Consider the following 26,147-nt stretch of genomic DNA (forward strand, 5'->3'; position numbering starts at 1 on the left):
GGAGATTGGATAAACTTCCAGAAGGACAAACTTCTCTGCAGCACTCCACCAATCAGACCTTTATGGTTACCAGACTAGAGCTCGACTGATTAATAGGCATGACCGATTTAATTAGGTCCGATTTTCAAGTTTTCATAACAATTGGTAATCGGCATTTTTGAATGCGGATTATGGCCGATTTACATTGCATTCCACGAGTGCAGCAAGGAGCCAAGGTAAGTTGCTAGCTAGCATTAAACTTATCCTATAAAAAATAATCTACACATAATCACTAGTTAACTACACATGGTTGATGATATTACTATGTTAACTAGCGTGTCCTGCGTTGCATATAATCAATGCAGTGCCTGTTAATATAGTTCGAATCACACCCAACTTCGCCAAACGGGGGATGATTGAACAAAAGCACATTTGTGAAAAAAGCACAATCGTTGCACGAATGTACCCAACCATAAACATTAATGCCTTTCTTAAAATCAATACACAAGTGTATATTTTTAAACCTGCATATTTAGTTAAAATAAATTCATGTTAGCAGGAAATATTAACTAGGGAAATTGTGTCACTTCTCTTGTGTTCATTGCGCGCAGAGTCAGGGTATATGCAAGAGTTTGGGCCACCTGGCTCGTTGCGAACTAATTTGGCCGAACTTTTCATAATCATGACATAATATTGAAGGTTGTGCAATTTAACAGCAATATTTAGACTTAAGGTTGCCACCCGTTCGATAAAATACAGAACGGTTCTGTATTTCCCTGAAATAATAAACATTTTGTTTTTTAAATTATAGTTTCCAGATTTGACTATATTAAAGACCAAAGGCTCATATTTCTGTGTAATATAATTAAGTCTATTTGATAGAGCAGTCTGACTGAGCGGTGGGCGGCAGCATTCATTCAAACTTTACTGTGTTTGCCAACAGCTCTTAGCAATGCTTGAAACACAGCGCCGTTTATGACTTCAAGCCTATCAACTCCTGAGATTAGGCTGGCAATACTAAAGTGCCTATTCGAACATCCAATAGTCAAAGGTGTATATGAAATACAAATGGTATAGAGAGAAATAGTCTGTCATAATTCCTATAATAACTACAACCTAAAACTTCTTAACTGGGAATATTGAACCACCAGCTTTCATATGTTCTGAGCAAGGAACTTAAATGTTAGCTTTTTTACATGGCACATATTGCACTATTACTTTCTTCTCCAGCACTGTTTTTGCACTATTTAAACAATTTATCATGTTTTATTAATCTATTTGAGACTAAATAGATTTTATATACAGTGGGGAGAACAAGTATTTGATACACTGCCGATTTGGCAGGTTTTCCTACTTACAAAGCATGTAGAGGTCTGTAATTTTTATCATAGGTACACTTCAACCGTGAGAGACGGAATCTAAAACAAAAATCCAGAAAATCACATTGACTTAATCATATATTCATTTGCATTTTATTGCATGACAGAAGTATTTGATACATCAGAAAAGCAGAACTTAATATTTGGTACCGAAACCTTTGTTTGCAATTACAGATATCATACGTTTCCTGTAGTTCTTGACCACGTTTGCACACACTGCAGCAGGGATTTTGGCCCACTCCTCCATACAGACCTTCTCCAGATCCTTCAGGTTTCAGGGCTGTCGCTGGGCAATACGGACATTCAGCTCCCTCCAAAGATTTTCTATCGGGTTCAGGTCTGGAGACTGGCTTAGGCCACTCCAGGACCTTGAGATGCTCCTTACGGAGCCACTCCTTAGTTGCCCTGGCTGTGTGTTTCGGGTCATTGTCATGCTGGAAGACCCAGCCACGACCCATCTTCAATGCTCTTACTGAGGGAAGGAAGTTGTTGGCCAAGATCTCGTGATACATGGCCCCATCCATCCTCCCCTCAATACGGTGCAGTCGTCCTGTCCCCTTTGCAGAAAAACATCCCCAAAGAATGATGTTTCCACCTCCATGCTTCACGGTTGGGATGGTGTTCTTGGGGTTGTACTCATCCTTCTTCTTCCTCCAAACACAGCGAGTGGAGTTTAGACCAAAAAGCTCTATTTTTGTCTCATCAGACCACATTAACTTCTCCCATTCCTCCTCTGGATCATCCAGATGGTCATTGGCAAACTTCAGACGGGCCTGGACATGCGCTGGCTTGAGCAGGGGGACCTTGCGTGCGCTGCAGGATTTTAATCCATGACGGCGCAGTGTGTTACTAATGGTTTTCTTTGAGACTGTGGTCCCAGCTCTCTTCAGGTCATTGACCAGGTCCTGCCGTGTAGTTCTGGGCTGATTCCTCACCTTCCTCATGATCATTGATGCCCCACAAGGTGAGATCTCGCATGGAGCCCCAGACCGAAGGTGATTGACCGTCATCTTGAACTTCTTCAATTTTCTAATAATTGCACCAACAGTTATTGCCTTCTCACCAAGCTGCTTGCCTATTGTCCTGTAGCCCATCCCAGCCTTGTGCAGGTCTACAATTTTATCCCTGATGTCCTTACACAGCTCTCTGGTATTGGCCATTGTGGAGAGGTTGGAGTCTGTTTGATTGAGTGGACAGGTCTTTTATACAGTTAATGAGTTCAAACGGGTGCAGTTAATACAGGTAATGAGAGGAGAACAGGAGGGCTTCTTAAAGAAAAACTAACAGGTCTGTGAGAGCTGGAATTCTTACTGGTTGGTAGGTGATCAAATACTTACGTCATGCAATAAAATGCTAATTAGTTACTTAAAAATCATACAATGTGATTTTCTGGATTGTTTTAGATTCCGTTGAAGTGTACCTATGATAAAAAATGACAGACCTCTACATGCTTTGTAAGTAGGAAACACTGCTGATTTTTGCAGGTTATCAAATACTTGTTCTCCCCACTGTATGTATTATATTAAGTTAAAATAAGTGTTCATTGTTCATTCAGTATTGTTGTAATTGTCACTATTACAAATATATATAAAAATTGTCAGATTTGAATCAATATCAGCTTTTTTTTGGTCCTCCAATAATCGGTATTGGCGTTAAAATCATAACCGGTCGACCTCCAGACCAGATGGAAGCCAATCTTCAGTAAAAGGCACATGACAGCCCGCTTGGAGTTTGCCAAAGGGCACCTAAAGGACTCCGACCAAGAGAAACAAGATTCTTTGGTCTGATGAAACCAAGACTGAACTCTTTGGCCTGAATGCCAAGCACCACGTCAGGAGGAAACCTGGCATCAGGCCATGAATCATGGTGGCAGCATCAAGCTGTGGGGATGTTTTTCAGTGGCAGGGACTGGGAGACTAGTCAGGATCGCGGGAAAGATGAACGGAGCATATAGAGATCCTTGATGAAAACCTGCTCCAGAGTGCTCAGGACCTCAGACTGGAGCGAAGGTTCACCTTCCAACAGGACAGCGACCCTAAGCACACAGCCAAGTCAATGCAGGAGTGGATTCGGGACAAGTTTATGACTGTCCTTTAGTGGCCCAGCCAGAGCCCAGACTTGGACCCGATCGAACATCTCTGGAGAGACCTGGAAATAGCTGTGCAGCAACGCTTCCCATCCAACCTGACAGAGCTTGACAGGATCTGCAGAGAAGAATGGAAGAAACTCCACAAATACAGGTGTGCCAAGCTTGTAGCATCATACCCAAGAAGACTCGAGGCTGTAATTGCTGCCAAAGGTGCTTTAACAAAGTACTGAGTAAAGGGTCTGAATACTTACGTAATGTGATATTTCAGTTTTAAATTAATACATTTTCAAAAATGTCAACCTCTTTTTGCTTTGTCATTATGAGGTATTGTGTGTAGATTGAGGGGGGAAATATATATTTAATCAATTTTAGAATAAGGCTGTAACCTAACAAAGTGGGAAAAAGTCAAGGGGTCTGAATACTTTCCGAATGCACTGTAGTTGATCAAGATGATCTTACAGATTAATCTACCATTATGCATTAGCCTTTACCTATGTTTAAATAAGTGACTGACTTTTAAAAACATCCTATCTTGTTATTTCAGGTGGAGTTGTTCATGTGTGAACCCATAATCTGAATTAGTGTAATAACTTAACAAATATACAACTGTATTAGGTTTGTTTAGTGTCTCGTTCACAATGGTAGTCCTGGTTTATGTGGTGTTTTGCTGGATAGTCACAAGGATAGACCTGGTTTATCAGGGTATTGGGACATACTATAGCCACAGGTGTAACCATGGTTTGTATGGGTATTTGGGCTGAGGTGCTGGGGTATTAGTTTGAGTTTTCAGGCTTAGGCAACATTTAGACATGGCATTTAGACATTTAGAGTTGACTAATTGGGTTCAAGCACAGGTGCAGACTTTGTAGGTATGTACATTGGAGGTGAATTACAGGTGTAGACCTGGTTTCTATGACAATTGGGACTGAAGTACAAGTATAGACCTGGTTTGTATGAATGTTGAGGCTTGGGCACTGGGGTAGACCTGCAGTTATATGAGTATACTCATGGATTTGCCTGGTTTACATTAGTGGTGTAGGGATACACAAGGTTAGTACAGGTAATAGGTCTGGATGGACGTCTATTGCCCATTCAAAACCTTTCTGACAAGTTTGTGGTATGAAAAAAGTTAATTGGTCCTGGGCACATTTGTTATACCACTGTACTACGGATTAACTTATGAAATGATTAGTGTAAACAGGTTAGAGGTCACATGACTAAGATATGCAAATAACAGTGTTGGAATTTGCAGCGAATAGCTAAATATAGGTTACTGTTGGGGAATACAGGGCTAAGGAAAGTGTATGTGGGCTGAGATATGCAAGTACAGGGATGAGGTGTATTGGCAAAGGAACTGGGGTCCTATAAGTAACAAATAGGTTATTTAGATCTAGGATATGGGTGTATCGGTACTTGATTGTACCAATATTAGGGTGTGTGTGTGTGTGTGTGTGTGTGTTAGGGCATGGGGTTAACAGAGCTGGGGTGTGTGGGTAATTGAGTTTTTAGGTGTGGGCTGAGGTATATAGATATTTGGGCTGGGGTGTGTGGGTAATTGGGTTTAGGTGTGGGCTGAGGTATATAGATATTTGGGCTGGGGTGTGTGGGTAATTGGGTTTAGGTGTGGGCTGAGGTATATAGATATTTGGGCTGGGGTGTGTGGGTAATTGGGTTTAGGTGTGTGCTGGAGTGTGTGGGTAAGTGGGCTGAGGTATATAGATATTTGGGCTGGGGTGTGTGGGTAATTGGGTTTAGGTGTGTGCTGGGGTGTGTGGGTAAGTGGGCTGAGGTATATAGATATTTGGGCTGGGGTGTGTGGGTAATTGGGTTTAGGTGTGTGTGGGTAAGTGGGCTGAGGTATATAAATAGCCTAGTGGGGCAGCAAGTGGTTAGCACGTTGGACTAGTAATGGAAAGGTTGCAAGATCGAATCCCCGAGCCGACAAGGTAAAAATCTGTCGTTACGCCCCTGAACAAGGCAGTTAACACACTGTTCCTAGGTCGTCATTGAAAATAAGAATTTGTTCTTAACTGACTTTAAATTAAGGTAAAATAAAATATTAGGGCTGGGGAGTAGGTGTACGTGTTTGTTCATTTTATTATATTATACCCCAGCACACACCTAAACCCAATTACCCACACACCCCAGCCCAAATATCTATATACCTCAGCACACACCTAAACCCAATTACCCACACACCCCAGCCCAAATATCTATATACCTCAGCACACACCTAAACCCAATTACCCACACACCCCAGCCCAAATATCTATATACCCAGAGCAGACGTCAAAACATTAACATATATATTAAGCAATATGGATTACATGTTTGGGTTACTAATGGTATAAGATTTGCATAGTGGCATGTCTGGGAAACAAATGGGTTAAGTGACATGTCCCATGGGGGCTTCACCAAGCCCCCTCCCTCTGGCTACCTGCAGGCCTGCTCTGCACGCCTTGCCTGACCCACAACATCCCAGACACATTTTCTGTGTACACCCTTTACTTTTTATTTATTGACTTATTCAGGTCAGGTGAATATCTTTTGCATCACTGTTTAGATTTAGCATAGGTTTTTGTGTAATGTGAAATAAGAACCTACATTTCATTTGTTAGCATTTAAAGATCTGTCAATTCTGATCTCCAAATGACATTTTGTGCAGCATCATGAAACGTGCACCTTATCAATGAAAATATCAGCTGGTGAGACCAGCAGAAAACACACACACTCCCTTATGTACGCTGTCCATTTATGGCATCGCACGGAGTGTAAATATATTCCTGGAAATAAGTGTGTTAAATGGTAGCATTTAACTCAATACGCGGTGTTTTCTGTGAACTCCGAGAACATCAGAGAACATGAGCAGTTCCAGACCCAGGAGTGAATCTCTTGATACAGCCTTTGACATTTGCTTAAAGACCAGAACAGAACCACAATGAAAATGTTGCATTGCAAAGCTAGTTGCTCTCAAACATCTATTTGTTTAAAATAATTTGGCTACCAATGGAAATACGGGGTTAGGAATATGCTTGCATAATATTGCAATGTCACTTTTTTATCCAATATCCCTCCAAATCATCATGCAATTCAGATGATTTGAGCAAAGTAAAACTCCATGCTCTTGTCGACCAGCTCTTGATGTGGTAACACCCACCCACGCTATGAAGAGGTCAACTTCGTGTCTCTCCGTCTACCCGATACAGAAAGAGTTGAATAAGAATCCTAGAAAACAATGTAGAAATAAGTAGACTGTTTCATAACCATCAAAGCAGTGTTTTCCCTGCCCTGAGAATATTCATTCCAGCTCTTGGAGAGTAAAATAGATCCCATGGCGTTCTGAAATAATGTTGAAGACTTCTACAGTAAGTTTGTCAGTACTTGTTTACTGTATTGCTCCAAATAGTACTATGATTATTTGTCACAACTGTTGCATGCACTTCATGCACTTAATTTCATGTGTTTGAGATTTATTTTACAACATTAAAATTGATGTATGTCTATCGATGCCACTGAAAACAAGGAGCTGATTGAAAACATGTACAGAATGCCTTCAACTCTGCAGTGTGGAACTGAATTGTATGTGATCCAAGCCTTCTTTTCAATGAGCCCTTAAGTGATATATGATGACATTTGAATCAGTGGAGTTCAACTATGTATGGCCCCACTGACTGGCTCTCTCCCCCCCACTTAACTCCTTCCTAATGAGGCGCTTGGCAGTAAATATGATTACATTAAGAGGCTTTGAGAAAAACATATTTCGCCAAGCATGATTGAGGAACAGTGGTCAGCCTAAATGCACTCTGGGCTTTAAGAAGTAATACATGTTCTTCTGTGTGGCTTATTCTTTCAAAATTAGACCATATCTGACAGACCAAAATAGATTTCTCTATGTTCAATGGGGAAAAAGTGCTTCAATCAGCAAACGAGGTGGACCATGATTATCTGGCCTCATGACAAAGCTGCTCTGTAGCTGCAAAGGGCTCCCAGTGCGGACTGTCTGCTTGACGCTTTTATAGTGGACTGTGTGCTGCAGAGTCGGACAAGCAGGATCTATATATCTGAGCTTTATCTCCGAGCACCAAATTGAAGAATACCTTGAGCCAGCATATCTTTACATCTCAGTGGCCACAAAAAGAAACACTCCAGGCCACCAGAGTTCAAACCGGTGTCAAAGGCCGGCAAACAATATATCCTGTTTCCTGGTGTCATCCAGTAAACACATTTTGGTTCCCACTACATGGTTAGAGGCAATACTCAGCTCACCTCATCTTGCAGTCATGATGTGAGCTTGTTTCAGGCTTATGCTTCAAATGGAGCAAATAGCTGTAAGTATAAGTAACCTCATCTTGTCCATTTTCTTTTCAGTGTTCTAAGAATGTTTGTTCCAAAGGAACTGTCAAGCAACGTTCCCAGAACTCCAGGGGCCATTCCTTGATCTAATTATGACATGAATAAAAGCTTTTCCTTGGACTCTGATCATTTCTGAAAGGTTGTGCTTGACTGAGCATTTTAGGACAATCCTGGCAAACATTGCACTTTACACAAATGGGCGTCAGACAAAAGAAATTCCCTTGTATTCTAGCATCTGGTTAGCTGGACTTGCAGAGTTGCATGTGTCTACAAACAACTAACTGAAGTTCCACTTGTAGGTTTAAGCATATTGACACTAGTGATTCAAGCATTGTGTTATAACTGTATTCTGAGAAAAAGGAGCCAGAGCGATAGATTCTCAATAAGACTGTGACAGGCACCAGGCTGGTCTGTCAGGTGCTCATTTAGCCTCTTCTAACCCCAACCACTCTCCCCTTCAGCCATGTTGTGAAACTGAGAGAGCTGGATGTGTTCTGTGTGGTGACGTCCCAGAGGAGAGGGATAACCCTGGGGTACAGAGGCAGGCTGGGAGGAGCAGCTGGAGAGCAATTCTCCCTTGGCTCTTGTCCCAGTTAGCGTGGTCTCACACAGCACGCGTGCGGGAACACACACACACACAAGATTGAATAGCCTCTGGATCGCAGTAAGGCCTGTGAGGCCAGAATGACAGTTACTGGAAAGAAAAGCATGCAAGCCTAGTTTGACATTTAGACAACTCTAGTAAATATCTAGCTCACAAACACATTTTTATTTTCTCTGCCTTTAAAATGTTCCACCAATGAATTTATATTCTGTAGTGACATTTGATTCCTGTATCATCTTCCCCATTAGCATGCTGGTCTTTAGAAACCATTACATTATATAGCAAGGCATCAGGACAGGAGTTAAGACCAGGACACATCCCTGTGGTAGTGGACATGTTGGCACGAACCATCAAACAACCATCCTTTCTGTGGTGACTCAGCTCCAGGTAGGTTCCATGTTCCTTGTCAATCATTGGCTTATTGGTGAAATCAGCAATCAGACAATATCTTTAAGTAAATCAATCAAACCTTTATTAATGCAATTGCAGACAGAAGTTGACAACGGGAACATATAGCACCCATGTTTCCGAGTAAGCCCTGCAAAATAAAAAAGGTCAAAGTTGCTTTAATATGCTTGCAGTCAACCCCTAGTGATCTAACTGCCTACGTCAACACCTTCTACTCATGAGACCAAGCCCATGCATATACAGTTATGCAAACTTGCAGGAGAAAATAGTAGTCCAGTGTTTTCTAAGGGCTCAGCAGTAATTCTCAATTCCCGTGTGGTGTACAGTGGTATGTCTGACTTGTCTCATCTCTTTACTCCCCTGCAGGGTTCTGTGTCTATGTATCTCTTTTCGCCTTGAGGCGCTTTCTCACAGACACCCTGTTTTGACTGCAATAACTCACACATCTCAGACTATTTCTTATAAGAGGCAGAGACTAGAAAAGAACTGTGGAACAATATTAAACCTTATAATGCATATATTGCTAATATGTGGTCCAGGACCCTATAAATGTAGTGGGGGAGGGCCTTATAGCCCTTCCCCTTCTATTAATACAACATAAGCATAATCAATTATTATAATACATCAATCATTTGGGGCAGCCCCTATCATGACCCCATCACTTTCACTTGGCACTTCCCACTCAGACTGACAATCTGTATACAAGTGGTGTCCTACCAGGTTTTTTTTTACATCTCTGGCAGCAATGCAACAGTCTCTGTCCTGTGAAAAAAGCTGTACGAAGCCATAGATCAGCAGAAAATTCGCCAGCCAATTCTCTGCTCCTTGGACCTGACCAAGCTCTTCTTGGCAGTGAAAGATGGGAAAGCAAAAACTGGGAATGAATGTTCATCTTCATTCCACACTGATTCCAACTGTGCCCGTTGCATCTCATTCACCCGCCCCTACGTCCCACTTTAGTATTCCAGCTTCTCCTAGTATGCAGATTTCAAAGGAGGCTTACTGCGACTGGGAGGAACATTTAAGGGCTGCACAATTTTGAGTCCCAGTCTTGTTGTCTGAGCTTATTATACTGTCTCCACAGGTGACCGACAGCTGTTCTCTGGAGCTCTGCACCACTATAAGGGATGATGGGAAAGTGATGCAGAGAGGGAGGCAGAAAAGGGTGGAAATGAGGAAATGAGCAGCCATTAAAAGATGAAACATTGAAGATTAGGGACGGAAGGAAAGTGGAGACAGAGCTGTTAGACTGACTCCCTGTGAAGGGAGGAGGCCACAGAGGAGCCTCGCTGCTGCAGCATGGATGAATATAGCCCAAGATTAGGCTCAATTAGAACATTAACTGTAATTGTTTATGCAGTAACACTGCTAATTGTTTCCGACAACACTAACCTAATACGACACCTCTTGGTGGATCCATAGTACTACAGTTTATGGTAGTCAGTCAACCCCGAACGTGAGTGTGAGCCAATCAACACTTCTAAATAAATTACCAACTGGATCGGTGTCTGGACATTGCTTTATTATTCATATTAAACATAAGGAATATTACATTAACCAATCAAAACTCCACCACAGGAACATATTAGGTGGTTTATTAGACCCTGATCACACCCAATCAATGATAACAACCACAGGAGCAAATGAGATGGTTGCGCCAAGCGATCAGAGTTCAATCTAATAAAGTTTATTTATCAATCTACATATGTTGTTTATTGTCCAGAGATGGTAGGTTCGTTCAAACACTTATGGTTTCCCTTCCCTTTGTTGGAGCAAATTGAAGCTATAGTGTTGAGACATCGCCACATTTTCAAGTGTAAAACAAGGAGAGCCAATAGGCTCAGGTTCAGCTATTGATATTGTCATAGGGATTTAGCTCCCTTGATTGGCCTGTGGAAGAGAGGTGTCAGGAGGAGTGGATCTGATCGGACACTGAAGTGGTCCTGACTCCTGGGCCATGATGAGAATGGACGGGACAGAGTGGGGATCAGGGATGAGTTGACAGCACTTCTGTTTGCAAGGGGGTACTACGATGAATCTGAGCCAAGGGACCAATTGTCTGTGAAACAAGTCAGCAGTCACATAATGTGAAGGATGTGAGAGGGAATGGAATGTCTGGGAGCAGACACAGCAGACTGAGGTGGACTGTATTGAGGGCTCTTGGAATGGGACAAATGCTTTGCCACTGTGAGAGTTGCTGGTGTCAAGGCTCCTGGCCAGATGCCAGGGTACATCTTCTACAATGGCTGTGTCAGCAGTGGTGTCATACACATATCTTGGCGTGTTATCTCCTCCACTCCTCCTTCACCAGTTTATGAAGAAACCAAATTAAATAAAAATACGATTGGTAATTTGCAGCGTAAATAAATGTGTATTTAAGCACTACTCATCCAAAAACATAGGTGGTGCCTGTCAAATCCAGTTGATGTATGTGGCACAATGTGTCCTAGTCACCAGGCTTCCACATGATCTCATACCCTGACATTATGATTTTGTCATGCTGCAGATGGCTCGCTGTGCCTTGGCCTGGGGTAAGGTGCCCTGCATGCTTGGGAAAGAGAGCTAATATTAGTCATCAACAAGAGTTGGACTATATCAGGAAAACAACAGCATAACATGCACACATAAGACATTTTATGTCTACCCCGGTGTCTTATTCTTTTGTTTCTGAAATTACATTTGTTCAAGTAAAGGCTCTATGGGACCATTCATTTTATAAAACACATATACTGCATTTCAGTTAACAGATATAAATGGCAAAGAAAATACTGCGTTGAGCAGATTCAAGCAGTCATTACAGTCATCTGCGTAAATTAATCCAAATAGCTACAGTTCCAATTATCTATGGCATGTACTGTAGTCAATGTGGGAGATTTAAAAGAAAGCCATTGAAAACGATCCTGTCAAACATGAATGGACCGTAACAATGCAATGCTAAGCCCCTCTGCATATGGTTGCATAACTGAATACACACTCTCCATACATACTAGGTTAGGTCAGGACAGCACAGTAACAAAACATCCCAAGAGGGTCTGCCTCTGTCTTCCTCATGGAGCACAATTATACAAGTGCCTTGCTATATGTCTTGAGAGGCCTGGGTTTCAATTAGATGAGGCTACAGCACTATGTGTGCACTACGTGTTAACAGAGCTTACCTTTCAAACCCAAGTCCATGTTAATCAGGCATCCAGTGTTGTCTGATCCTAGAGCATGTAGGCTAAACAATAGGATCACGACACAAGGGGAAGCTAAAGGTGAAGTGGATGTGGGTGTTGTGTTGGAAGAATAAGACTTTAACAACGACAAAAGTTCATTAGCTATCACGCTTACATGCCCACTTCCCTGAGCTCACATATCAACGTTTTGCCAAAGTATGGTGGCCCTTCAGGATAACAATATGATGAGTCAAAGACCCACACAACAAACTCACAGGAGCTAAATAACATACATAACATTTGGAAATATCTCCCAAGGATGAACCAGACTTGTGGAGGTCTACTTTTTTTCTGAGGTCTTGGCTGATTTCTTTTGATTTTCCTATGATGTCAAGCAAAGAGGCACTGAGTTTGAAGGTAGGCCTTGAAATACATCCATAGGCAGACCTCCAATTGATTCAAATGATGTCAATTAGCCTATCAGAAGCTTCTAAAGCCATGACATCATTTTCTGGTATTTTCCAAGTTGTTTAAAAGCACAGTAAACTTCTGACCCACTGGAATTGTGATATAGTGAATTGTAAGAACCATAATCTGTCTGTAAACAATTGTTAGAAAAATAGATAGATGTCCTAACCAACTTGCCAAATCTATAGTTTGTTAACGAGACATTTGTGGAGTGGTTGAAAAACAAGTTTTAATGACTCCAACCTAAGTGTATGTTAACTTCTGACTTCAACTGTAGTATCAAAATCCTGAAAATGCCCAAGGGGTGCATGAATCCTGACATGTCTGGGCTCAGGAGAAGACAGAGCTGGCTGTTCAGGAGGCTGAGCAGGTTGCATGGCAACGGGAATGTCCTGCCTGACCACTGGAGCAGTGGCCACGTTTACTGTGTTCATGGGAGCAGGAACCCTGAGTAGACAGCTGGCATGCCAACGAGATCCATCTGCCAGTTGAAATGTCACTGGGACCAGTTGACGACTGACCTGACTTGGAGAGGACCAGAATGTGCTCAGTTTGTTGGCACGATGTGGTTGACATGCTCGGACTCAGATACCTCGATGATTGGCGGCTGATCACTGGGCTTCTTGTCGAACCTGTGCTTCATGTCATGCTGATCCTTCCGCACTGAAGACCCAACTGGTGGGCGAGGTCTGGTGAGGGGTAGCACAAGCTCACGCCCCAACATGAGTGAGGCGGGGGAGACTCCCGTAGTGGAATGACAATCTGCGCGGTAGTGGAGAAGGGTCTGGGAGAGTGCAGTCCCCAGAGAGCAACCTCTGGCCATGTGCATGTGCAGTCCATTTGTTAGGCACTGATTAAATCTATCCACCCCCTCTGTTTGCCTGTGGGTGATAGAAAGAAGTGTGGATGTGTGTGACACTTTGTTTGCTAGGTAAGAGGTGAAGTGGTTTCAACAAGAACATGGGTCCCTTGTCTGTGGTAATTGCCCGTGGCAGGCCCCACTGAGCGAAGAGCTGATCCAGAAAGTTGACTATGGTCTCCACTGTGACTGTGCCCATTGGGGTGACTTTGGGCCATTTAGAGTGAAGGTCATACAGCACCGAACCTTTGATGGTGTGGGACATTGTGTAGCTCCCCACAGACGTTGAGCTGTAGGTGCCCAGATGGGTAGTCCGGGGCCTGTAGAGGGGAAGGAGCAGGGTGGCCAGTCTTCCCCCTGATGAGGCATGACGTGTAGAACCTGACGAGCTCTTCAAGGTCACAATCTATTCCAGGCCACCACACCATGTCACGACACCGATGTTTCAGTTTGACAATGCCGAGATGAGCTTCGTGTGCCATTGTTATTTCGAGACCCCTGAGGACAGAAAGGATCACTGCACAGTAACCGCGTGCAATGCAGGCATCATCTCAGCATGACAGTTCATTTTCATATGTGAGAATACCTTCAGTTCTGATGGGTCATGGAAAGACCATCCATTTCCCGATGTTCTCAATTAGTGTGCCAAATGATGCTTCTGCAGTCGACGCGTCCTCAAGTTCCTGCAGGGACACCATGTTCTGTAGAGGAGAGTAGGCAAGATGCACCAACTCCTCTTTACCATCTGTCACCATCTGAGTAGATGAGCTCTGTGTGCTGATGGGGCGGGACAGGGAGTCTGCTACAATATTATTTTCCTGGAGTGAACTGTACTTGGAAATCGTACTATTGTAGGCGATCTGACCACCTATGGAGACAGAGGGGCCTGTGTCCCCAGCCAGTGGTGGACATCAGGGCTGTGAGGAATGATGGTCTGTTCGGCAGGTGAAGGAGCAACCATAAAGGTGGCAATGCCACCGTTCACAAGCCCAGATGCAAGCGAGAACCTCTACTGAGTACCTTTGCCCTGTCGGACTGAGAGTGCTGCTGAGGCGTCACAGGTCACCAGCGTGGGGCAGATCAAGTGCAAATGAGCCAGGGTCGGAGATGTGGTGAGAAGGTGTTTTAGCTCCTTGATTGCTGCCTGACAGGCCGGAGTCCAGTTCCAAGGAGCATCCTGCTTAAGAAGCTGTCACAAGAAGCTGACGTGATGGAGTATTCTGGTAGAAACCACAATAGTAGTTGGTGGTTATACCTAGGAATGACACCAACTGTGAAGCTGATGTGAGGGCGGGCACTTCGAAGATTGAATACACATTCGACTGCAGCGGAGAGATACCCTTGGATGACACCCGGAACCCCACAATGTCTATGGCTGATGCTGAGAACTCACACTTGTCAGTGTGAGGTGTGAGGTGATGGCGGTTCAGGCTGGTGAACACCTGCCATAGGTGCTCATCATGAGTGGCAATGTGTGACCCATGCACCACAATGTCATCTAGGTAGACCACAACACCAGGGCAGCTGGCGAGGACAGTGGTCATGATCTTCTGAAAGCAACTTGGTGCTGAGCTCAGGCCACAAGCCATGCGCTTGTAGCGATACAGTCTGGTATGAGTGATGAAGCCTGTTAAGTTCCTGCTCTCCAGATGAAGAGAAACCTGCATTTAGCTCTGTCGAAGGTTGAGCTTGGAGGAGACGTGGGAGCCATGGAAGTGTTTTGTGAGCTTCTCCGTTGTGGGTAGTGGATATCTGTCAGGCACTATTGCTTTGTTGGCTGCTCGCATGTCAACACAGGTTCTGATGCCCCCTGTTTTCTTCTGAACAACCACCAGGTTCAAAACCCAGGGAGAGGCGTCGATGGGTTCGTTTAGATCCTCAGCCATGATTGGAGATCCTCCTTGTTATCTTTGTGGAGGGCCAGGGGAATCCGACACAGCAGCGGTTGAATTACAGGAGGAACCCTGTGGGCCAAGAGTGGTTTCTGTGTGAATGCAGTCAGACATCCCAAACCACTAAACAGCTCTGGATACCATTGATGCCACGGAGAAGACACATGAAGTATCTTGCCCCACTGTTGTCCTGTAGAGAGAATCCGAGACTGACAAAAAGGTCCAGGCCTATGTTGTTTGCACCCTGGCATGTGATGTGAAACTGGAAGGAGTCTAAGGCCTTGGAACCATAACATACTGGGAGGTGGAGGAGGCCAACGACATCTATCTTGCTCTGACCGTAGCCACAGAGTGTGGTGGACAGAGGCAGCAGCGGTACATGCTGGAAGAACTGGTTGTATGTTGTTGCATTTAGCAAAGACACCTTGGCACCGGAGTCAAGGAGAGCGGGAACACAGCTCTCTTCCAGGGCACATTGTAAAGTTCTCTGAGTGGGGCCCCACTGTATGGATCACTGCCTGTGTGTTGTGGCTGTCGTAGGCATGTTGTTGCGCTGATGCTTTGGCAGGAGTGGAGCGGCCACATAACCAAAATAGTTCAACGTTTGACAATATCTGCATGTCTGGCCTGTAGCCGGGATCGTGAATACAGCCTCAAGCTCATTACCATAACGCAACGTTAACTATTCATGAAAATCGCAAATGAAATGAAATCCATATGCTAGCTCTCAAGCTTAGCCTTTTGTTAACAACACTGTCATCTCAGATTTTCCAAAATATGCTTCTCAACCATAGCAAAACTAGCATTTGTGTAACAGTATTGATAGCTATTGATAGCTAGCATTAGCATTTAGCGTTAGCATTCAGCAGGCAACATTTTCACAAAAAACAGAAAACCATTCAAATAAAATCATTTACCTTTGAAGAACTTCGGATGTTTTCAATGAGGAGACTCTCAGTTAGATAGCAAATGTTCAGTTTTTCCTGAAAGATTATTTGTTTAGGAGAAATCGCTCCATTTTGTGCGTCACGTTTAGCTACTAAAAAAACCTGTATCCAGGAATGTGTAAATCTATCCGCAAGCTCATTAGCATAACACAATGTTAACTATTAATGAAAATCGCAAATGAAATTAAATCAATATGCTAGCTCTCAAGCTTAGCCTTTTGTTAACAACACTGTCATCTCAGATTTTCAAAATTATGCTTCTCAACCTTAGCAAAACTAGCATTTAGCATTTAGCGTTAGCATTTAGCATTTAGCGTCAGCATCAGCAGGCAACATTTTCACAAAAACCAGAAAAACATTCAAATAAATCATTTACCTTTGAAGAACTTCGGATGTTTTCAATGAGGAGACTCTCAGTTAGATAGCAAATGTTCAGTTTTTCCTGAAAGATTATTTGTGCAGGAGAAATCGGTCCGTTTTCTGCGTCATGTTTGGCTACCAAAAAAAAACGAAAATTCAGTTATAAAAACGCCAAACTTTTTCCAAAATAACTCCATAATATCGACTGAAACATGGCAAACGTTTAGAATCAATCCTCAAGGTGTTTTTCTACATATCTCTTCAAAGATATATCGTTCGTGGAAGTGTGCTTTCACCTCTGTATCCCATGTGAAAATGCATGCAGCTGAGAATTACGCACCAATTTAGACAAAGGACACCGGGCGGACCCCTGGCAAATGTAGTCTCTTATGGCCAATCTTCCAATGATATGCCTACAAATACGTCACAATGCTGCAGACATCTTGGACGAACGGCAGAGAGCATAAGCTCGTTCATGGCACATTCACAGCCATATAAGGAGACGATAGAAAAACAGAGCCTCAAAAATTCTGCTCATTTCCTGTTTGAGGTTTCATCTTGGTTTCGCCTGTAGCATGAGTTCTGTGGCACTCACAGATAATATCTTTGCAGTTTTGAAAACGTCAGAGTGTTTTCTTTCCAAAGCTGCCAATTATATGCATAGTCGAGCATCTTTTCGTGACAAAATATTGCGCTTAAAACGGGAACGTTTTTTTATCCAATAATGAAATAGCGCCCCCATAGCTTCAACTGGTTAAGAGCTGCTATTGTTTCTTAGTATGAGACTACTAAGAAACAATAGTGCTGAAAATGCGGCACCCCTCTTCTCTGTGGCAGTGTAGGAGGATAGCACGTTTCCTGGCGCCGGCAAAAGTATCCAGTCCTATGGCTAGATGGTACGTTTCAAGCAAGCCTTTCCATTGCTCCCAGGGAATGACAGGATCAGAAATGGGTCCGGAGGAGGCAGAGAAATGGTGGAGATGATGGGTGCGGTATCAGCCATCCTTGTCGCCAAGGTTGTGTTGAAGAACAAGACTTTGTTCTTTATCAATGACATAAGTTTATTAGCTCTCACTCTTACATGCTCACATCCCTGAGCTCGCATAACAACAACATTTTGCTAAAGTATGCTGGCCCTTCAGGATAACAGTACGATGAGTCAAAATACCCACAAAACAAACTCACAGGAGCTAAATAACTAACATAACAGTGGGGATAAGACTGTGGACTCGGCAAGGACCAGTGGAAGCTATCACTAACATAAATGCATTTCAGTAGCAAGGTGCTCATTACCATGACCGAAAGGGCTAAATATAGTCTTAATCCAATGCCGAAGGGTAGACAAACCAATCACAGTGCACAGCGCAGTTAAAGATGCACTTACACGTACAACGTTTCATTATTACTAATAAAACTATCGACATTAAATCCAAGACATTTTATTTTTATATGTATATATTTTTTGTTTATTGAGGGGGGGGGGTATCCAAGGCATTTCTGTCACTTAACATATGACTCTGTGAGAAGCGTTCAGTATGCTGCAGTGAGGCTGAGGAGAGAGCTGACTGAGAACTATGGCTGCAGGCTGGAGGATGTCAGGGGAATCTGCGGAAAGGTCACAAGCATGTACTTTCTCTGTTTGAGAGAAACAGCAATGAAGAAGAAACTCACGTTATAGAACAATAAAGTGTGGTTGAGACTGAGGCTTGCAAACTCTTTTGTTTAGTTGTATAGAGCAGTGACAATTGTGTGAGTAATTTGTCTTTCATCTTAGCTTTGTATGTGTAAGTACAATTCACTATACTATTGCTGACGATTGAAGGGTGACTCATCCAGCGGGATCTTGCAGCATGCTTCTATACAAGAGTGTTTATGCAAAGGCATAGGCAGTACACATACGCAGTCAGTACAGTACATACGTACAGTAAATCTATAAATTGCAGAGGCTAAGGAAAAGGATGGTTCTGGTTGTTATGAATTTGTTCCTTGTCATCCGGCGCTTCCCTCATAATCCAAATGCAATTTACAGCCAAAGGTTCACAGCCAGAGGGGTCAGCCAGGGTTTACTCACCGAGGATTTCAATTGGATCACTGAATGTTCACTAGAGTTTTTCCCCCTTGGCCACACAAATACCCTTTACCCTGGCCTGACTTAACCCACCAAATGTTCCAGAAGTCAATATACCCTTCAACTACAGTATGTATGGTATGAAAACTCCATTGAACATAAAGGGACAATTTTAGTCCTATAATTGTCAGAGTCCGCGAACTTGTTCAGAATATCTGTAACCCTAAAAATAACGCAGGAGTATGGATATGTGCCCCAATACAGCGTTGTAAGTAGACAAGATATTCCGCATAATAAAATAACTAATGGGGTGTTTTTTGCCTTGCGCGGAATCTATCAAACTTAATGTTGCAGTTTAAATTAAATATATTCTATTTATGAGGGACGATAGGTGTTGTTTTGTACAGGTGAGCAGAAAAATGTGTAATGTTAAACTCCTGCAGTAGTGAGGAGTGTGAGTCAGTAGGAGGAAAAACTGTTTAGTCATCCAGTTATGCTGTAGTGAGAGTGAGGACAGAATACCGCTTGTGTTTTCCACTGTGTTTTAGTGTGTAGGTGGATGTGGGGAACACATAGTCAAGGTGAAGAACTCTAGTAAACAAATAATAGAAGAAAGAAAATGTGGCTCAAATGTAATTTGGTCCCTACAGTTATTCAATACCAATAAGTAGCAAATTGCAAAGTAGGCAGTCCATATTATTTTATCATTAAAACTGGCCAAGAAAATGGTACCTCAGGGCATACCAGCTGGGCAAACACTGGTTGAATCAATGTTGTTTCCACGTCTTTTCAATGAAATTACGTTGAACCAACATGGGAGATGTTGAATTGACATCTGTGCCTAGTTGGTATTTTGTCAGCCAGTTATTCAAGTGTTCTTTACAGATAGTTATTCACAACAATTTTGGACACAGTGGACATTATTCTACTGTAGAGGCCATACTACAGGTAGTTCTACTGACTCAGTCGTACTGTATATGGTAGGTGGAGTGGGGGGGGGGGGTTCTGATGTTTATGAATCACATCTTAAATAGCCCAGAACCATTTGTCGGCCTTTTGAAGTCTGTATATCAGATTCGGGTAAACAAGGAGGCTGCATCCTAGTTTTAATATTGGTATAGAAAACTGTCTCTGCGCAGAATCAAGGCCTGAAGAAGCTCAGAACTTTGTTACAACAAAGTATCTTTTGACGATAGAACTTCAAGACACAACTAACTGAGGCCTCTACTTGTAGCCATTGTTTGGGCCTATTGATTTACCATTGATGTAGGTTTTCTCTCTTTGAACAGAACCCTCTCTCCCTCTTGAATCACCAGAGGCCTAAATGAATGCTAGAACATTGGTCACCAGGATTAGGTACAGTATTTGTATCTACCCTCTTAATAATTGCATAATGGTGCAAGTTAGACACATGTTCATTATAGTAATACTGAGAGGTGATGTATGGCTCGCTACCTTGACTCGATCCTCCAGAGACGCACAGGGCCTGTTGCATTTATTCACATAATAATATAGTCAGATTGATGAATGTAGTTTATTATTATATTCAATATAATTCTACACAACTACAAATGTACACAAATCAAAATGGGAAAGAAAGCAGCAGCTCCTGTTTCATTTTCCATAGTTTTAATGCAAATCAAAACGGGAAAGAAAGCAGCAGCTCCAGTTTTATTTTCCATAGTTTTAATGCAAATCAAAACGGGAAAGAAAGCAGCAGCTCCTGTTTCATTTTCCATAGTTTTAATGCAAATCAAAACGGGAAAGAAAGCAGCAGCTCCTGTTTTATTTTCTATAGTTTTAATGCAAATCAAAACAGGAAAGAAAGCAGCAGCTCCTGTTTCATTTTCCATAGTTTTAATGCAAAAAGAAAGCAGCAGCTCATTTTCTATAGTTTTAATGGGGAAAGAAAGCAGCAGCTCCTGTTTCATTTTCCATAGTTTTAATGCAAATCAATACGGGAAAGAAAGCAGCAGCTCCTGTTTCATTTTCCATAGTTTTAATGCAAAAGTGTAGCTGAACTAGTCCATTGACTTCAAGCACATTAGGATGTTTAAAAAGTCAACTTTTCATTTTTTTTGTTTTATCCTCATTTGAATGTTCCTTCACTAAAGATGTCCAAATCAATTTAGGGAGATGTAATAATTTCTCCCATAACCATCTGGATGCCCTTTTCCTTAACTGCATGTTATGAGACTGAAAAGCTCCAAGACAGAAGGTACCATCAGACGGCTCTTTATTGTTTCCTGTCTAACGAACACAAATTGTCAGCGAAAGGATCACTCAAACTCTGCAGACATCAACTACATACATTATGATTCAAAATGTAACTATTTGTGTTCAAGGCAGAATGGGACGCATTTCACTACCCATAAGCACCTCATATATCTTCTAGTGTAGTTAGTAATGCCTAGCTAATGTAAGTCCCAACCACATCAATAATGTTCCAGACTCAAGATTCATCTAAATAAGCTCATAATCTGTCTTTCAGAGTTTGAGCTCATGCTCAGTAAAGCACTATAAAAGCCCCAGAGCCCATGAAAAGTTTGCTGTTTATGATAAATATCCTCCATCGCCCCAAAATGTATCTAATTCTCAAGTCTGAGTCAGAAAATGAAACACCACCCGCCCCAAAAAGATGTCAACCCTGTCATTAGGATTATATTGCCACCGAAACAGAACAAGAAGCCCTTCTCGCATGAAAAACATCATCTCACATTGCCTTTGACCTCAGTGGCCGATATCCCTACCTGTGGGTTGACTGTAGAGCTTGTTGTTCCAAATATAATCTTGTTCCTGGGGATGTGCAGTCATGTAGCACAGCAGGTGACCCTCACCTCTCAAAAACTCTGTAGGAGATGGTTCCCGCTGCTAGGAGAAGGGGGCTGTGTCATCCCATCAAATCCCATAGCCCTGACGCATAAAAGAGTCTCTCGCCTCTCTGGCCCCGAGGTGAAGTCAAAGGCCTGTCTGATGGAGAGATGATCACATAACACCGGTGTATGTGATCATCTCTCCATCAGATGCACCTCAACACTTGGAGGAGAACAAAGAAACCAGGGGCTCAAAGCGTCAAATCAAACACATTCACGTGACATCTACACAGCCTTTACATCAGCCAGGTCAGCCAGGTCTGTGCAGTTGGAGGAAGGGAATGATCTGATTGCTATGGGTGGATGCAGTGACCTAAAGCGATTCAAGCTTTGTGATGCTCTTGTCTCTGGTTTTGGTCTAAATAAAACAAGCCTCATTGTAGGAGGTTATGTGGATGACTGTAGATATTTATACTGAACAAAAATATAATCGCAACATGTAAAGTGTTGGTCCCATGTTTCATGAGCTGAAATAAAAGATTCCAGAAATGTTCCCTACGCACAGGCTATATTTCTCCCAAATCTTTTGCACAAATTTGTTTACATACCTGCTAGTAAGCATTTCTCCTTTGCCAAGATAATCAATGCACCTGACAGGTGTGGCATACCAAGTAGCTGATTAAACAGCACGATCATTACACAGGTGCACCTTGTGCTGGGGGCAATAAAAGGCCACTCTAAAATACCCAATTTTGTCACACAACACAATGCCACAGATGTCTCAAGTTTTGAGGCAAATGGCATGCTGACTGCAGGAATGTTCATCAGAGCTGTTGCCAGAGAATTTAATGTTAATTTATCTACCATAAGCCACCTCCAACGTCGTTTTAGAGAATTTGGCAGTACGTCCAACCGGCCTCACAACCGCAGACCACTTGTGCCAGCCTAGGACCTCCACACCCGGAGAAATTACTAACCTAAGGAGTATTTCTGTCTGTAAAAACAGCCCTTTTGTGGGGAAAAACTTATTCTGATTGGCTTGGCCTGGCTCCGCAGTGGGTGGGCCTATGCCCGCCCAGGCCCACCCATGGCTGTGCACCTGCCCACTCATGTGAAATCCATTGATTAGGCCCTTATGACATTATTTAAATTGACTGATTTCTTTATATGAACTGTAACTCAGTAAAATCATTGAAATTGTAGCATGTCGCGTTTATATTTTTGCTCAGTATAGTTCAGAGAGAAAATAACACAAGACAGTATGTCTACTAATTCAAAATGAATACATTTACAGGTACACGCTATCTCTAAAAGTGGAGTGTGTGTGTGATCAGTAGTGCGTGGGTGTTGTTCAGTAGGGTCAGAGATAGAGTGGGCCCACTCCATTGTTTTGGAACAAATGCCAAGTGAATTCCTCCCACTTGCTTTTCCCTAAGTTAAAATATCTTGCTTAAACAGGATGTTCTGTTCTGGTTACTTTTATTTATTTTCTTATTTTTTGGGGCGGGGCTTACACATGATTTCTGAAACTATGGCTCCTTTTCTCTAGACTCTACACACAAACCCCCAAAACACGCGCACAACATGCAAAACGTCGCACATCTCTTGCAAAACCAAACACTTCATTCAAACCTATTTGAACTCTTCTCAAAATTGTGTTTTTACATCAAAACTCTACACACAAACAAACGCCAACTACACACAGATGTGACAAATCTAAAACACTACTATCTTGTGTCTTTTGCATGTGCAGTGTGTAGTGGAGTCCATGGCAGTTGCCATAGCACTCACACGTACATATGTGTGCACAAATATATACAGTATGTATGCATGTTCAGTATATATTTACACTATAAACAGAAATGCAAGGGGGGGGTAAAATGTATTTCTTTCTCAAAACATTGTATTTTCATCCAGATATCAGGATGAACAGTAACAGACTAAACAAATACAGTAGAATATAAACAAACAGGCTTGTTACTATACAGAAAAAAACAATTAGTGTGCATTCTGTCTGCTATTTGATTTGGGTCTGGCCACAGCACCTCATCAACATCACAAGCGATGTTCTCTCTGGCTGAACAGTGGGGGAAGTAGTGTCTGGAGTGGCGTATCCAGCCCTGGCACGCCCCCTCGTCTATGTCACCACAGACCTCCTCCTTGTCCTCGTCCCCCTCTTACGCTCACTCCTCTTCCTCTAACTCTCTCTCCAAAATTGGCCTCCATTGTTGTCCAAACCAAGAAAGCCAACCTGAAGCCTATTTACAGTGCTCAAGCTCTGATTTCTAAGTGAAGAAATGAGCTATAAGTGTTTTGACACGTGAGCACTGGGTGTAGGTAATCACTGGGTGTAGGTAATCACTGGGTGTAGGTAATCACTGGGTGTAGGTAATCACTGGGTGTAGGTCATCACTGGGTGTAGGTAATCACTGGGTGTAGGTAATCGGTAAATGAGAGTGGCATTTTGAATGGCAGTGTTTTCCAAACGAAACACAAGACCTGCTAGTTTTGAAAAATGTATCTAATGTAGAGACCTGTGTTTAGTGTTTTGCAAAAAGTGTGTTTTACAATTGCAAACTGAGTGTAAAGCAGATAATGTGCTTGCAGTTTTGCAGACTTGGTCTGAAGATTAGGTACATGAGTTAATGGTTTCACTGAGTGTGCCTCAAGTACCACTTTTATTGTGTAAGTGATTGTAAAAAAAACTATAATACTGCAGATAGATTGTAGCTTACATCAATGTAATTGTCGGCATAATTTCCAATACACCATATATATTTTTGTACAAATTCCAAATCATCTAGTCACTTGTGCACATCATTAAAGCAATTTCTTATTCCTTTTGAACAAATTGCAATTGATAATGTACAAGTGTCATCTTTTTTCCACATTATCAATTGCTCATGTCATGTTGATCAAAATATAGTAGATGGTTCTCTGTTGAATAGTCTTACCCCTCAAAACATCTAGGCATTAGTTCCTTGCATAAGCCATTACATGCAAAATTGTTGAACTATTTGTCATAAACTGTCAAGCATAGTTTTACACATTTCTATTAGACCTTTTGTACAAAAACATGAATTGATGAATCGTGAAGGTGAAATTGACCCTCACTCATGAAGGAATGTAAAGTGTTAGTTCAACCAACAATCAACCAGTTGTCTAAATTGCTCAAAGTTGCATCTCATGAAGAATCAATTGGCAAGCATATATAGACAGACCACAACACAGAGTTGCAATTTTCCAATAATGGATGGACCAGGAAACTAACAGTGTCAACAGCCAAGAGGAGGAAGAAGAGGAGCAAGGATGCGTGGTGGAAGGCAAAACAGAGGAAGAGGCAGACGAGGACATAGGCGCATATCTGATGACATAAGGGCCACTATTGTAGACCATGTTGTCAATCATGGCCTTACAATGGCTGAGACGGGTCGAAGGGTGCAGCCGAATATTGGGAGATCAACCGTGTCCTCAATAGTTCAAACGTTTCGAAGAGAGAACAGGTATGTCCACCAATGTACAGTGCACTGTTACTGTATATAAGCAGTATACTGTATACTTCCTACAATGCTTCATATTACAGTAGTCCACTTGTATTTCACAGCATACAGAAATATACTCTATACAGATACATACTGCACCTTACATGCACCCACCTGTATGTTTTACAGTAAAATGTGTGTTCGCATAGTTTTTGTCTATGTGAAAGTGTGCGATGCATCACTGCATTTCCCCACATAGGACTGCAAGATTACCTCAAACCGGTGGCAGAGTACGACTTTTCACACCTAAACTGGAGGAGGCTATTTGCACCATGGTCCGAGTAAACAATGCCATGAGACTCAGGGAAATACAAAGGACCATTATAGAGGACAACGATGTCTTTGAAAACATCCATACGGTTAGCATCTCAACCATCGACAGGGTGCTGCATAGAAACCAGATGAGTATGAAACAGCTGTACCGTGTACCATTCCAAAGGAATGAGGACAGAGTTAAGGAGCTACGGTACCAGTATGTACAGGTAAAACATATATCTATGTAACTACTTTACAGCAACATTTTATAGTGATACATAGTACAGTAAGCATAAACTGCACACATTTCCATTGCTGTGGAAGGAACATACAATATATGTACATTTTATGTCACTCTTCCTTACCAAAACAAATTCAACTGTGTGTTCTGGGATATAGCGTATAATGGAGTTGGAATCAAGTGAACCCTCTCACAACTTTGTATACGTGGATGAGGCTGGCTTCAACCTGACCAAATGCAGAAGGCGGGGTCGGAATATCATCGGTTACAACAGAGCTACTGTGGATTTGCCAGGCCAACGGGGAGGAAATATCACCATGTGTGCTGCTATTTCGGAGCATGGTGTCCTAACCCATATCCACCTTATAGGGCGATACAACACCCAGCATCTACTCAACTTTTTAGAGACTCTCTACAGGGCTCTTATCCCTGATGATGAGAGGGGTCTGCTTAGAGAGGATTTGTATGTGGTAATTTGTGATAATGTGAGTTTCCATCGATCAAACATAAGGCAATGGTATGTGACCCACCCGAGGATGCTCATAGAATTCCTCCCACCTTATTCACCATTCCTTACAGTTTTTCTCAGTCGCTTTGGTGCATTTCTTAGATCAAAAGTGCAATTCTTGAAACTACTTGTACAAATTCCAAATCATCTAGTCACTTGTGCACATCATTAAAGCCATTTCTTATTAATTTTGAGCAAATTGCAATTGATAATGTACAAGTGTCAGC

Source organism: Oncorhynchus nerka, linkage group LG11 (genome assembly GCF_034236695.1).
Source record: "Oncorhynchus nerka isolate Pitt River linkage group LG11, Oner_Uvic_2.0, whole genome shotgun sequence".
In the NCBI taxonomy this organism is placed as follows: Eukaryota; Metazoa; Chordata; class Actinopteri; order Salmoniformes; family Salmonidae; genus Oncorhynchus; species Oncorhynchus nerka.